Source organism: Oncorhynchus nerka, unplaced genomic scaffold, assembly GCF_034236695.1.
Source record: "Oncorhynchus nerka isolate Pitt River unplaced genomic scaffold, Oner_Uvic_2.0 unplaced_scaffold_3382, whole genome shotgun sequence".
Taxonomy (NCBI): Eukaryota; Metazoa; Chordata; class Actinopteri; order Salmoniformes; family Salmonidae; genus Oncorhynchus; species Oncorhynchus nerka.
The window spans coordinates 3,301-17,631 of record NW_027037913.1 but is presented as its reverse complement, the minus strand read 5'-3'; the positions used below and the strand labels follow the sequence as shown (position 1 = coordinate 17,631).

General features: G+C 47.1%; 1 long non-coding RNA gene across 1 annotated transcript; it reads left to right on the top strand.

Annotated features, from left to right (window-relative positions):
• Positions 1–4,500: 4,500 nt before the first annotated feature.
• Positions 4,501–14,117, top strand: LOC135566776 (uncharacterized). The gene is made up of 3 exons (XR_010462180.1): positions 4,501–4,990; positions 7,589–7,755; positions 14,035–14,117. It is a non-coding gene; the product is annotated as an uncharacterized LOC135566776 (long non-coding RNA).
• The last annotated feature ends 214 nt before the right edge of the window (positions 14,118–14,331 follow it).

The following is a 14,331-nucleotide window of genomic DNA, read 5'->3' as shown; positions in this document are numbered from 1 at the left end:
TATAATACATTGTGGTGTGTAGTACATTGTGGTGTGTAGTAGTATAATACATTGTGGTGTGTAGTACATTGTGGTGTGTAGTAGTATAATACATTGTGGTGTGTAGTAGCGTAATACATTGTGGTGTGTAGTAGTATAATACATTGTGGTGTGTAGTACATTGTGGTGTGTAGTAGTATAATACATTGTGGTGTGTAGTAGTATAATACATTGTGGTGTGTAGTAGTGTAGTACATTGTGGTGTGTAGTAGTATAATACATTGTGGTGTGTAGTAGTATAATACATTGTGGTGTGTAGTAGTGTAGTACATTGTGGTGTGTAGTAGTATAATACATTGTGGTGTGTAGTAGTATAATACATTGTGGTGTGTAGTAGTATAATACATTGTGGTGTGTAGTAGTGTAATACATTGTGGTGTGTAGTAGTATAGTACATTGTGGTGTGTAGTAGTATAGTACATTGTGGTGTGTAGTAGTATAATACATTGTGGTGTGTAGTACATTGTGGTGTGTAGTAGTATAATACATTGTGGTGTGTAGTAGTATAATACATTGTGGTGTGTAGTAGTGTAATACTGTGTAACCTCTCAGCTATGGTACAACATCTATACTGTGTAACCTCTCAGCTATGGTACAACATCTATACTGTGTAACCTCACAGCTATGGTACGACATCTATACTGTGTAACCTAGCCTCTCAGCTATGGTACGACATCTATACTGTGTAACCTAGCCTCTCAGCTATGGTACGACATCTATACTGTGTAACCTAGCCTCTCAGCTATGGTACGACATCTATACTGTGTAACCTAGCCTCTCAGCTATGGTACGACATCTATACTGTGTAACCTAGCCTCTCAGCTATGGTACAACATCTATACTGTGTAACCTAGCCTCACAGCTATGGTACAACATCTATACTGTGTAACCTAGCCTCTCAGCTATGGTATGACATCTATACTGTGTAGCCTCTCAGCTATGGTACAACATCTATACTGTGTAACCTAGCCTCACAGCTATGGTACAACATCTATACTGTGTAACCTAGCCTCTCAGCTATGGTAGAACATCTATACTGTGTAGCCTCTCAGCTATGGTACAACATCTATACTGTGTAACCTAGCCTCTCAGCTATGGTACGACATCTATACTGTGTAACCTAGCCTCTCAGCTATGGTACGACATCTATACTGTGTAACCTCTCAGCTATGGTACAACATCTATACTGTGTAACCTCTCAGCTATGGTACAACATCTATACTGTGTAACCTAGCCTCTCAGCTATGGTACAACATCTATACTGTGTAACCTCTCAGCTATGGTACAACATCTATACTGTGTAACCTCTCAGCTATGGTACGACATCTATACTGTGTAACCTCTCAGCTATGGTACGACATCTATACTGTGTAACCTCTCAGCTATGGTACAACATCTATACTGTGTAACCTCTCAGCTATGGTACAACATCTATACTGTGTAACCTAGCCTCTCAGCTATGGTACGACATCTATACTGTGTAACCTCTCAGCTATGGTACGACATCTATACTGTGTAGCCTCTCAGCTATGGTACAACATCTATACTGTGTAACCTCTCAGCTATGGTACGACATCTATACTGTGTAACCTCTCAGCTATGGTACGACATCTATACTGTGTAACCTCTCAGCTATGGTACGACATCTATACTGTGTAGCCTCTCAGCTATGGTACAACATCTATACTGTGTAACCTAGCCTCTCAGCTATGGTATGACATCTATACTGTGTAGCCTAGCCTCACAGCTATGGTACGACATCTATACTGTGTAACCTCTCAGCTATGGTACAACATCTATACTGTGTAACCTCTCAGCTATGGTACAACATCTATACTGTGTAACCTCTCAGCTATGGTACAACATCTATACTGTGTAACCTAGCCTCTCAGCTATGGTACGACATCTATACTGTGTAACCTCTCAGCTATGGTACGACATCTATACTGTGTAACCTAGCCTCACAGCTATGGTACAACATCTATACTGTGTAGCCTCTCAGCTATGGTACAACATCTATACTGTGTAACCTCTCAGCTATGGTACAACATCTATACTGTGTAACCTAGCCTCACAGCTATGGTACAACATCTATACTGTGTAACCTAGCCTCACAGCTATGGTACAACATCTATACTGTGTAACCTCTCAGCTATGGTACGACATCTATACTGTGTAACCTAGCCTCTCAGCTATGGTACGACATCTATACTGTGTAACCTAGCCTCTCAGCTATGGTACGACATCTATACTGTGTAACCTCTCAGCTATGGTACAACATCTATACTGTGTAACCTAGCCTCTCAGCTATGGTACGACATCTATACTGTGTAACCTAGCCTCACAGCTATGGTACGACATCTATACTGTGTAACCTCACAGCTATGGTACAACATCTATACTGTGTAACCTCTCAGCTATGGTACAACATCTATACTGTGTAACCTAGCCTCACAGCTATGGTACGACATCTATACTGTGTAACCTCTCAGCTATGGTACGACATCTATACTGTGTAACCTAGCCTCACAGCTATGGTACAACATCTATACTGTGTAACCTCTCAGCTATGGTACGACATCTATACTGTGTAACCTCACAGCTATGGTACGACATCTATACTGTGTAACCTCTCAGCTATGGTACAACATCTATACTGTGTAACCTCTCAGCTATGGTACAACATCTATACTGTGTAACCTCTCAGCTATGGTACAACATCTATACTGTGTAACCTCTCAGCTATGGTACAACATCTATACTGTGTAACCTCTCAGCTATGGTACTACATCTATACTGTGTAACCTCTCAGCTATGGTACAACATCTATACTGTGTAGCCTAGCCTCACAGCTATGGTACAACATCTATACTGTGTAACCTCTCAGCTATGGTACGACATCTATACTGTGTAGCCTCACAGCTATGGTACGACATCTATACTGTGTAACCTAGCCTCACAGCTATGGTACAACATCTATACTGTGTAACCTAGCCTCTCAGCTATGGTACGACATCTATACTGTGTAACCTAGCCTCTCAGCTATGGTACAACATCTATACTGTGTAACCTAGCCTCTCAGCTATGGTACAACATCTATACTGTGTAACCTAGCCTCACAGCTATGGTACGACATCTATACTGTGTAACCTCTCAGCTATGGTATGACATCTATACTGTGTAGCCTAGCCTCACAGCTATGGTACGACATCTATACTGTGTAACCTCACAGCTATGGTACAACATCTATACTGTGTAACCTCTCAGCTATGGTACAACATCTATACTGTGTAACCTAGCCTCTCAGCTATGGTACGACATCTATACTGTGTAACCTAGCCTCTCAGCTATGGTACGACATCAATGGCCAGTAGTTTACTGGACAGAAAGTCCCAGGTTCTGGAAAGAAGAACAGAACCATAGAGATCCTTATAAATTACTACTAGTTCCTAATTCTACGACTTGGACATCCCAACTATACTAAGCATTGGAAACAGCACATTTGGGAGCATATACCGCTATGCAATGTGATTTATTTATGCTCTCTCATGTGTCCAGTTGCACAGTCTCTGGTGCAGCCTGCTGTTGTCTGAGTCAGAGTCGTCACGGCCCCACTAGGTGTCTCTCCACACTGTCTAAAAACTAAGCTTCTGGAGCTTTTACGTTTCCCTTTCTCTTATTGGTCCAACACAAGCCTGTCTCCAGAAATCAACATAATCCTCGCTGATACAACAACCCCCCCTGGCTCCTCGTCCCCAGCCCTCTCCGCCCTCCACCCACGGTCCTCTCCGCCCCCCCTCCCCGGCTCCTCGTCCCCAGCCCTCTCCGCCCTCCACCCACGGTCCTCTCCGCCCCCCCCCCGGCTCGCCACCAGACCTCTCCGCCTCCACCCACGGTCCTCTCCGCCCCCACCCGGCTCCTCGCCACCAGACCTCTCCGCACCCACCCACGGCCCTCTCCCCAGCCCTCTCCGCCCTCTCCCCCAGCCCTCTCCGCCCCCACCCACGGTCCTCTCCGCCCCCCACCCACGGTCATCTCCGCCCCGGCCCCTCACCCACGGTCCTCTCCGCCCCACCCTCGGCACTCCTGCCCCACGCCTACCCACTATCCCCCTCTCTATCAATTCAATTTAAATTCAATTCAAGGGGCTTTATTGGCATGGGAAACATATGTTAACATTACCAAAGCAAGTGAAGTAGATAATATACAAAAGTGAAATAAACAATAAAAATCTCTCTCTCTCTCTCTCTCTCTCTCTCTCTCTCTCTCTCTCTCTCTCTCTCTCTCTCTCTCTCTCCCTCTCTCCCACCTCTCTCTCTCTCTCTCTCTCTCTCTCTCCCCACCTCTCTCTCCCTCTCTCCACTACAACAACCTCTGTAAACCCGTAGAGGCAGGGAGGGGAGGAGGAAGAGAGTTTAATCCAAGCAGATTATGCTGTAAACTGTCCGAGGGGAAGGAGTGGAAGTGGGGAAGAGATATGCTGTCTGGCTGCTACAGTAACTTCCAGTGTCAGGGCTGGCTTTAGCATCCGGCAGTGTTCTGTCTCCTACTAAACCTCTCTCTCCCTGAGCCTTGAGCCACGGCCCTAAAACTACGCCCTTCGTCCCTCAGCCCCTCAGCACGGACTACCCAGGGGCCTCTTTTCTAACACCCCATTTAGAGCCTACTGAGAAGCGATTACAACATTAGTCTGTTAGGGACAGCGTTTCCTGTAGTTACAGCTGAGACATTTGGAAGTGTATTCTTTGGAGGAGGAAGTATGATCTCTTGTTCGCTGGAGTAGGATCTTTGGTGGCAGAACTTTTCTTGGATTTGATTTTTGTATTTGTATTTTGATTTGAAGAAAGAAGTTGAACACCTCCTGGTTTCTCCTCTTCTTTCCCCGTGGACGTGTTTATTGGAGATAGAGAAGCGAGGGAGGGAGCAGCATGGAGGAGTGAAGCAGACGGAGGTGTGGATTGATGAAGAGAAAGAGCCTGGTCTAGTGATGTGGTATACAATGTTGATTTTGGGGCAGTAACTCTCAGCACCGCAAACGAGATAAGCTTGGTAGTGTGGATGTTATCCCTAGTGTACACTTGGTAGTGTGGATGTTATCCCTAGTGTACACTTGGTAGTGTGGATGTTATCCCTAGTGTACACTTGGTAGTGTGGATGTTATCCCTAGTGTACACTTGGTAGTGTGCCTGTTAACCCTAGTGTACACGTGGTAGTGTGCCTGTTAGCCCTAGTGTACACTTGGTAGTGTGCCTGTTAACCCTAGTGTACACTTGGTAGTGTGGATGTTATCCCTAGTGTACACGTGGTAGTGTGCCTGTTAACCCTAGTGTACACTTGGTAGTGTGGATGTTATCCCTAGTGTACACGTGGTAGTGTGGATGTTATCCCTAGTGTACACGTGGTAGTGTGCCTGTTAGCCCTAGTGTACACTTGGTAGTGTGCCGGTTAACCCTAGTGTACACTTGGTAGTGTGGATGTTATCCCTAGTGTACACTTGGTAGTGTGGATGTTATCCCTAGTGTACACTTGGTAGTGTGGATGTTATCCCTAGTGTACACTTGGTAGTGTGGATGTTATCCCTAGTGTACACTTGGTAGTGTGGATGTTATCCCTAGTGTACACTTGGTAGTGTGGATGTTAACCCTAGTGTACACTTGGTAGTGTGGATGTTATCCCTAGTGTACACGTGGTAGTGTGCCTGTTAGCCCTAGTGTACACTTGGTAGTGTGGATGTTATCTCTAGTGTACACTTGGTAGTGTGCATGTTATCTCTATTGTACACTTGGTAGTGTGGATGTTATCTCTAGTATACACTTGGTAGTGTGGATGTTATCCCTATTGTACACTTGGTAGTGTGCATGTTATCCCTAGTGTACACTTGGTAGTGTGGATGTTATCTCTATTGTACACTTGGTAGTGTGGATGTTATCCCTAGTGTACACTTGGTAGTGTGCATGTTATCTCTATTGTACACTCGGTAGTGTGGATGTTATCCCTAGTGTACACTTGGTAATGTGCCTGTTAGCCCTAGTGTACACTTGGTAGTGTGCATGTTATCTCTAGTGTACAATTGGTAGTTTGGATATTATCTCTAGTGTACACTTGGTAGTGTGCATGTTATCTCTAGTGTACACTTGGTAGTGTGAATGTTAACCCTCTTCTAAAGAGGCAGTCATGTTGCTTGTACAGGGTGGTGTTTGACTTTGGCAGAACCTTCCAGAACCCTGGATCACTGGGCCAGTATGGAGCTGCTGAATCTAACGTGATCAAACTGTTACAACTGGGATCCTCCTTTAACGCTGTCCTTGGACAACAATGCCAGGTCCTCCTTCTCCCTGACTTCCTGAATCTCTAGGGAATAGACAACACTGCCAGGTCCTCCTTCTCCCTGACTTCCTGAGTCTCTAGGGAATAGACAACACTGTCAGGTCCTCCTTCTCCCTGACTTCCTGAGTCTCTAGGGAATAGACAACACTGTCAGGTCCTCCTTCTCCCTGACTTCCTGAGTCTCTAGGGAATAGACAACACTGCCAGGTCCTCCTTCTCCCTGACTTCCTGAGTCTCTAGGGAATAGACAACACTGCCAGGTCCTCCTTCTCTCTGACTTCCTGAGTCTCTAGGGAATAGATAACACTGTCAGGTCCTCCTTCTCCCTGACTTCCTGAGTCTCTAGGGAATAGACAACACTGCCAGGTCCTCCTTCTCCCTGACTTCCTGAGTCTCTAGGGAATATACAACACTGCCAGGTCCTCCTTCTCCCTGACTTCCTGAGTCTCTAGGGAATAGACAACACTGCCAGGTCCTCCTTCTCCCCGACTTCCTGAGTCTCTAGGGAATAGACAACACTGTCAGGTCCTCCTTCTCCCTGACTTCCTGAGTCTCTAGGGAATAGACAACACTGCCAGGTCCTCCTTCTCCCTGACTTCCTGAGTCTCTAGGGAATATACAACACTGTCAGGTCCTCCTTCTCCCTGACTTCCTGAGCCTCTAGGGAATAGACAACACTGTCAGGTCCTCCTTCTCCCTGTCTTCCTGAGTCTCTAGGGAATAGACAACACTGTCAGGTCCTCCTTCTCCCTGACTTCCTGAGTCTCTAGGGAATAGACTACACTGTCAGGTCCTCCTTCTCCCTGACTTCCTGAGTCTCTAGGGAATAGACAACACTGTCAGGTCCTCCTTCTCCCTGAAATCCTGAGTCTCTAGGGAATAGACAACACTGTCAGGTCCTCCTTCTCCCTGACTTCCTGAGTCTCTAGGGAATAGACAACACTGTCAGGTCCTCCTTCTCCCTGACTTCCTGAGTCTCTAGGGAATATACAACACTGCCAGGTCCTCCTTCTCCCTGACTTCCTGAGTCTCTAGGGAATAGACAACACTGTCAGGTCCTCCTTCTCCCTGACTTCCTGAGTCTCTAGGGAATATACAACACTGTCAGGTCCTCCTTCTCCCTGACTTCCTGAGTCTCTAGGGAATATACAGAGTCCTGCTGCGTTGTTGTTTGTTTGAATACAGTACATCTGATAAAAACCCAGTGGGTCGACCCCTGCAGATGCTGTCCGAGGGGTCGTCAGCAACCGTTGTGATGCGTTGTCGGAACGCCGGCGGTTGGAACGTTGGCGTTGGTGCCGGGATGACACGCATCACCACCCTGTGGATTATCTGGGCCAGCTGGCTCTGCTTGACGGCCAACGGACAGATGAAGATACCGCCGGAAACGTGAGTACCCAAACCATGACCTCACAGCCCTCTACTGTCAGTAGAATAGTACTGTGTACCTGTAACGTGAGTACCCAAACCATGACCTCACAGCCCTCTACTGTCAGTAGAATAGGACTGTGTACCTGTAACGTGAGTACCCAAACCATGACCTCACAGCCCTCTACTGTCAGTAGAATAGGACTGTGTACCTGTAACGTGAGTACCCAAACCATGACCTCACAGCCCTCTACTGTCAGTAGAATAGTACTGTGTACCTGTAACGTGAGTACCCAAACCATGACCTCACAGCCCTCTACTGTCAGTAGAATAGTACTGTGTACCTGTAACGTGAGTACCCAAACCATGACCTCACAGCCCTCGACTGTCAGTAGAATAGTACTAGTACTGTGTACCTGTAACGTGAGTACCCAAACCATGACCTCACAGCCCTCTACTGTCAGTAGAATAGTACTGTGTACCTGTAACGTGAGTACCCAAACCATGACCTCACAGCCCTCTACTGTCAGTAGAATAGTACTGTGTACCTGTAACGTGAGTACCCAAACCATGACCTCACAGCCCTCGACTGTCAGTAGAATAGTACTAGTACTGTGTACCTGTAGCTCATGTTACTGTCCCTTATACTCTGTCAGTAGAATAGTACTGTCTACCTGTAGCTCATGTTACTGTCCCTTATACTCTGTCAGTAGAATAGTACTGTCTACCTGTAGCTCATGTTACTGTCCCCTATACTCTATCAGTAGAATAGTACTGTCTACCTGTAGCTCATGTTACTGTCCCCTATACTCTATCAGTAGAATAGTACTGTCTACCTGTAGCTCATGTTACTGTCCCCTATACTCTATCAGTAGAATAGTACTACCTGTCTCATGTTACTGTCCCCTGTAGAATAGTACTGTCTACCTGTAGCTCATGTTACTGTCCCCTATACTCTATCAGTAGAATAGTACTGTCTACCTGTAGCTCATGTTACTGTCCCTTATACTCTGTCAGTAGAATAGTACTGTCTACCTGTAGTTCATGTTACTGTCCCCAACACTGTCCCCTATACTCTGTCAGTAGAATAGTACTGTCTACCTATAGTTCATGTTACTGTCCCCTATACTCTATCAGTAGAATAGTACTGTCTACCTGTAGCTCATGTTACTGTCCCCTATACTCTATCAGTAGAATAGTACTGTCTACCTGTAGCTCATGTTACTGTCCCCTATACTCTATCAGTAGAATAGTACTGTCTACCTATAGTTCATGTTACTGTCCCCTATACTCTATCAGTAGAATAGTACTGTATATCTATAGTTCATGTTATCCAACACTATCAGTAGAATAGTACTGTATATCTATAGTTCATGTTACTGTCCCCTATACTCTATCAGTAGAATAGTACTGTCTACCTGTAGCTCATGGTACTGTCCCCTATACTCTATCAGTAGAATAGTACTGTATATCTATAGTTCATGTTATCCAACACTATCAGTAGAATAGTACTGTATATCTATAGTTCATGTTATTCAACACTATCAGTAGAATAGTACTGTATATCTATAGTTCATGTTACTGTCCCCTATACTCTATCAGTAGAATAGTACTGTATATCTATAGTTCATGTTATCCAACACTATCAGTAGAATAGTACTGTATATCTATAGTTCATGTTACTGTCCCCTATACTCTATCAGTAGAATAGTACTGTATATCTATAGTTCATGTTATTCAACACTATCAGTAGAATAGTACTGTATATCTATAGTTCATGTTATTCAACACTATCAGTAGAATAGTACTGTCTACCTATAGTTCATGTTATCCAACACTATCAGTAGAATAGTACTGTATATCTATAGTTCATGTTATCCAACACTATCAGTGTGCTCTGCTATAGCCCCAGTTAAACTGTGCATCACAACGGTTACTGGGTTCAACATACAGTAGATTTCCCCTGGAGCTGAGAAGTAGGACTGAAGAGGAGGGATGTTGCTAGGTGTGTTACACACAGAGGGGGGGTTACGTAGTGTTTGTGTGTGCTGTTCCACTGTTAGACAGAGGGGTACGTTTACCTAGTGTTTGTGTGCTGCCCAGGAGACTCCTCGTTCACACACTGTCCTGAGAGAGAGAGAGAGAGAGAGAGATAGCTAGCTAGAGAGAGATAGTCACTACACTCCCCTCCCCCTAGTCACTATTCTCCCCTCCTCCCCTAGTCACTACTCTCCCCTCCCTCCCCTAGTCACTACTCTCCCTCCCTAGTCACTACTCTCCCTCCCTAGTCACTACTCTCTCCTCCCCTAGTCACTACTCTCTCCCCTCCCCTAGTCACTACTCTCTCCTCCCCTAGTCACTACTCTCCCTCCCCTAGTCAATACTCTCCCCTCCCCTAGTCACTACTCTCCCCCCCCTAGTCACTACTCTCCCCCCTCCCCTCCCCTAGTCACTACTCTCTCATCCCCTAGTCACTACTCTCTCCTCCCCTAGTCACTACTCTCCCCTCCCCTAGTCACTACTCTCTCCCCTAGTCACTACTCTCTCCTCCCCTAGTCACTACTCTCCCCTCCCCTAGTCAATACTCTCTCCCCTAGTCACTACTCTCTCCTCCCCTAGTCACTACTCTCCTCCCCCCCTAGTCACTACTCTCCTCCCCTAGTCACTACTCTCCCCTCCCTAGTCACTACTCTCTCCTCCCCTAGTCACTACTCTCTCCTCCCTAGTCACTACTCTCCCCTCCCCTAGTCACTACTCTCTCCTCCCTAGTCACTACTCTCCCCCTCCCCCTCCCCTAGTCACTACTCTCCCTCCCCTAGTCACTACTCTCTCCTCCCCTAGTCACTACTCTCCCCTCCTAGTCCCCTAGTCACTACTCTCCCTCCCTAGTCACTACTCTCTCCTCCCCTAGTCACTACTCTCTCCTCCCCTAGTCACTACTCTCCCTCCCCCTAGTCACTACTCTCCCTCCCCTAGTCACTACTCTCTCCTCCCCTCACTACCCTCCCCTAGTCACTACTCCCCTCCTACCTCCCCTCCCCTAGTCACTACTCTCCCTCCCCTAGTCACTACTCTCCCCCCCTAGTCACTACTCTCCCCTCCCTAGTCACTACTCTCCCCTCCCTAGTCACTACTCTCTCCTCCCTAGTCACTACTCTCCCCTCCCCTCCCCTAGTCACTACCTCCCTCCCCTAGTCACTACTCTCCCTCCCCCCTCCCCCTAGTCACTACTCTCTCCTCCCCTAGTCACTACTCTCCCCTTCCCTCCCCTAGTCACTACTCTCTCCCCCCTAGTCACTACTCTCCCTCCCCTCCCCTAGTCACTACTCTCCCCTCCCTAGTCACTACTCTCTCCTCCCATAGTCACTACTCTCCCTCCCCCTCCCTAGTCACTACTCTCCCTCCCCTCCCCTAGTCACTACTCTCCCTCCTCCCCTAGTCACTACTCTCCCTCCCCTAGTCACTACTCTCCCCTCCCCTCCCTCCCCTAGTCACTACTCTCTCCTCCCTAGTCACTACTCTTCCCTCCCCTCCCCTAGTCACTACTCTTCCTCCCTCCCTAGTCACTACTCTCCCCTCCCCTAGTCACTACTCTCCCCTCCCCTAGTCACTACTCTCTCCTCCCCTAGTCACTACTCTCCCTCCCCTCCCCTAGTCACTACTCTCCCTCCCCTAGTCACTACTCTCCCTCCCCTCCCCTAGTCACTACTCTCTCCTCCCCTAGTCACTACTCTCCCTTCCCTCCCCTAGTCACTACTCTCTCCTCCCCTAGTCACTACTCTCCCTCCCCTCCCCTAGTCACTACTCTCCCTCCCCCCCTAGTCACTACTCTCCCTCCCTAGTCACTCATCTCCCTCCCCCTAGTCACTACTCTCCCCCCTCCCCTAGTCACTACTCTCCCTCCCCTCCCCTAGTCAATACTCTCCCCTCCCCTAGTCACTACTCTCCCCCCCTAGTCACTACTCTCCTCCCCTAGTCACTACTCTCTCCTCCCCTAGTCACTACTCCCCTCTCCTAGTCACTACTCTCCCTCCCCTCCCCTAGTCACTACTCTCTCCTCCCCTCCCCTAGTCACTACTCTCTCCTCCCCTCCCCTAGTCACTACTCTCTCCTCCCCTCCCTAGTCACTACTCTCTCCCTCCCCTAGTCACTACTCTCTCCTCCCCTCCCCCTAGTCACTACTCTCTCCTCCCCTAGTCACTACTCTCCCTCCCCTAGTCACTACTCTCCCCTCCCCTAGTCACTACCTCTCCTCCCTAGTCACTACTCTCCCTCTCCCTCCCCTAGTCACTACTCACCCCTCCCCTAGTCACTACTCTCCCTCTCCCCTCCCCCTAGTTGTTGACAAGGTAAAATCTGTCGTTCTGCCCTGAAAAAGGCAGTTAACTCACTGTTCCCGGTAGACCATCAGTGCAATTAAGAAATTGTTCTTACTGACTTGCCTAGTTAAATAAAGGTAAAATAAAATATATTTAAAAATTGATGCCCAGAGAATGAGGGGTGTTTGTGACACCCCTGAGTCTCCATAACAACAATACAACAAACAACATCCAACCCTGTCATCAACATTTTATAAAAAGACTCTCTTTGGCACCATATTATGGTCTCTTCAACCTGTCATCAATATCATCATCGCTAAAAATACCACGGTTGTAGGTTTACATACTGACTCATTTCACTCACCCTTCACTCATTTAATTTACAATGTGTAGCTACTAGCTAAGCTAACTGTTTGTCCAGGACTTGAAACAGGGCTCAGTGTCTGCACTAAGTGCTTGAGCATCAGCTGTGAATGTCCATTTATCTGTCCTCCACTGTACAGGCGGTCAGGAAGGATTGGGTTCTCGGAGGCCTGGCCTGTATGGATTTAAAGCAAAGGCTGAATGACAGTGCATATACGCTTAGCTTCCCAGTGTAAGCATTTAGCATTATTAGCTCTATAGCGTTAGCGTTAGCATCATAGACTTTTAGCATAGTAGCTTTTCATTGTTAGCATGTACCATATTAACTCTCCAGCATTAGCATAGCATATTAGCTCTGTAGCATGCAGCATAGTAGCGCTCCGGTGTTAGCATGTAGCATAATTGCCCTCCGGTGGGGCTTCCTGGATGCTTTACAAAGATATAGATAGTGACACTGTAGCCCACTATATTGTAGGTTATTATAATAACTTCTTGTATGCTAGCTGCTTCCTCTGCTCCTCTGGCTGTGTTGAGCCATATTTTCCCCAGCTCACCTCTCTAACCCCCATCTGTTCCCCAGCTCACCTCTCTAACCCCATCTGTTCCCCAGCTCACCTCTCTAACCCCATCTGTTCCCCAGCTCACCTCTCTAACCCCCCATCTGTTCCCCAGCTCACCTCTCTAACTCCATCTGTTCCCCCAGCTCACCTCTCTAACCCCATCTGTCCCCAGCTCACCTCTCTCTAACCCCCATCTGTTCCCCAGCTCACCTCTCTAACCCACATCTGTCCCCCAGCTCAGCTCTCTAACTCCCATCTGTTCCCCAGCTCACCTCTCTAACCCCATCTGTTCCCCAGCTCACCTCTCTAACCCCCATCTGTTCCCCAGCTCACCTCTCTAACTCCCATCTGTTCCCCAGCTCACCTCTCTAACCCCATCTGTTCCCCCAGCTCACCTCTCTAACCCCATCTGTTCCCCAGCTCACCTCTCTAACCCCATCTGTTCCCCAGCTCACCTCTCTAACCCCCAGTCCTCGCTGGTGGTTTAGTCACACACACACACACACACACACACACACATATATATAGATTCATAAAGTACCTTGTGGCCCCCACCACTCTAATGAAAATAAATTCATTTCCAAGAACCATCTGTTGTAATTATACCAGAACAAAACAGTTTTTGCTCCAGTACAGTTAAGTAGCTAATATAACACATGCTGTATTGTGAGCTCATTAGGAAATGTCTATGACCCAATGCCATGAATCAGAGAGAAGCTCAATTCATCAATCAAATGTCTTCTGTTAAGCTCTTTTGTTTCATCAGCAGTTTCTTTACAGATCCCCAGCCGAAAACCCCAAAGAGCAAGCCAAGCAGAGGCTAGGAAACAGTCCCTAAAATGCAGGAACCTAGAAAGGAACCTAGAGGTTCCTAGAGAGGAAACTAGTTGTGTTTTGAATAAATGAATTCTGAAGAACCAGGCAGGTGCTGTTGCCATGGACTACTAGAATAAATTGACAGTAAACTGAGCTCTTCTATTGGGCCAATTGTACTTGAATTGTATTTGGGTTTTTACAAAGCTTACACTCATTTCCTGTATTTCCTTTCTGTTTTTCAGGGTACAGCAATGGGCCGTCTCTTATGGAAAACAAATCATTGCTCTTTCAACAAAAATACTCTGGTGCTCTGCTGCTCCAAAAGGTAACCCACAGAAACCTCCTCTGATTTAGAGATGTGGGTGGTGTGTGTGTGTGTGTGTGTGTGTGTGTGTGTGTGTGTGTGGTGTGTGGGTGGGTGGGGTGGGTGGGTGGGTGGGTGGGTGGGTGTGGCTTCCCCTGCAGGGTGAGCTCAGCCCAATCAAAGAGAGAAGGGCAGCAAGATAACAATTTGTATGATCACTGCTGTTTGTGGATGT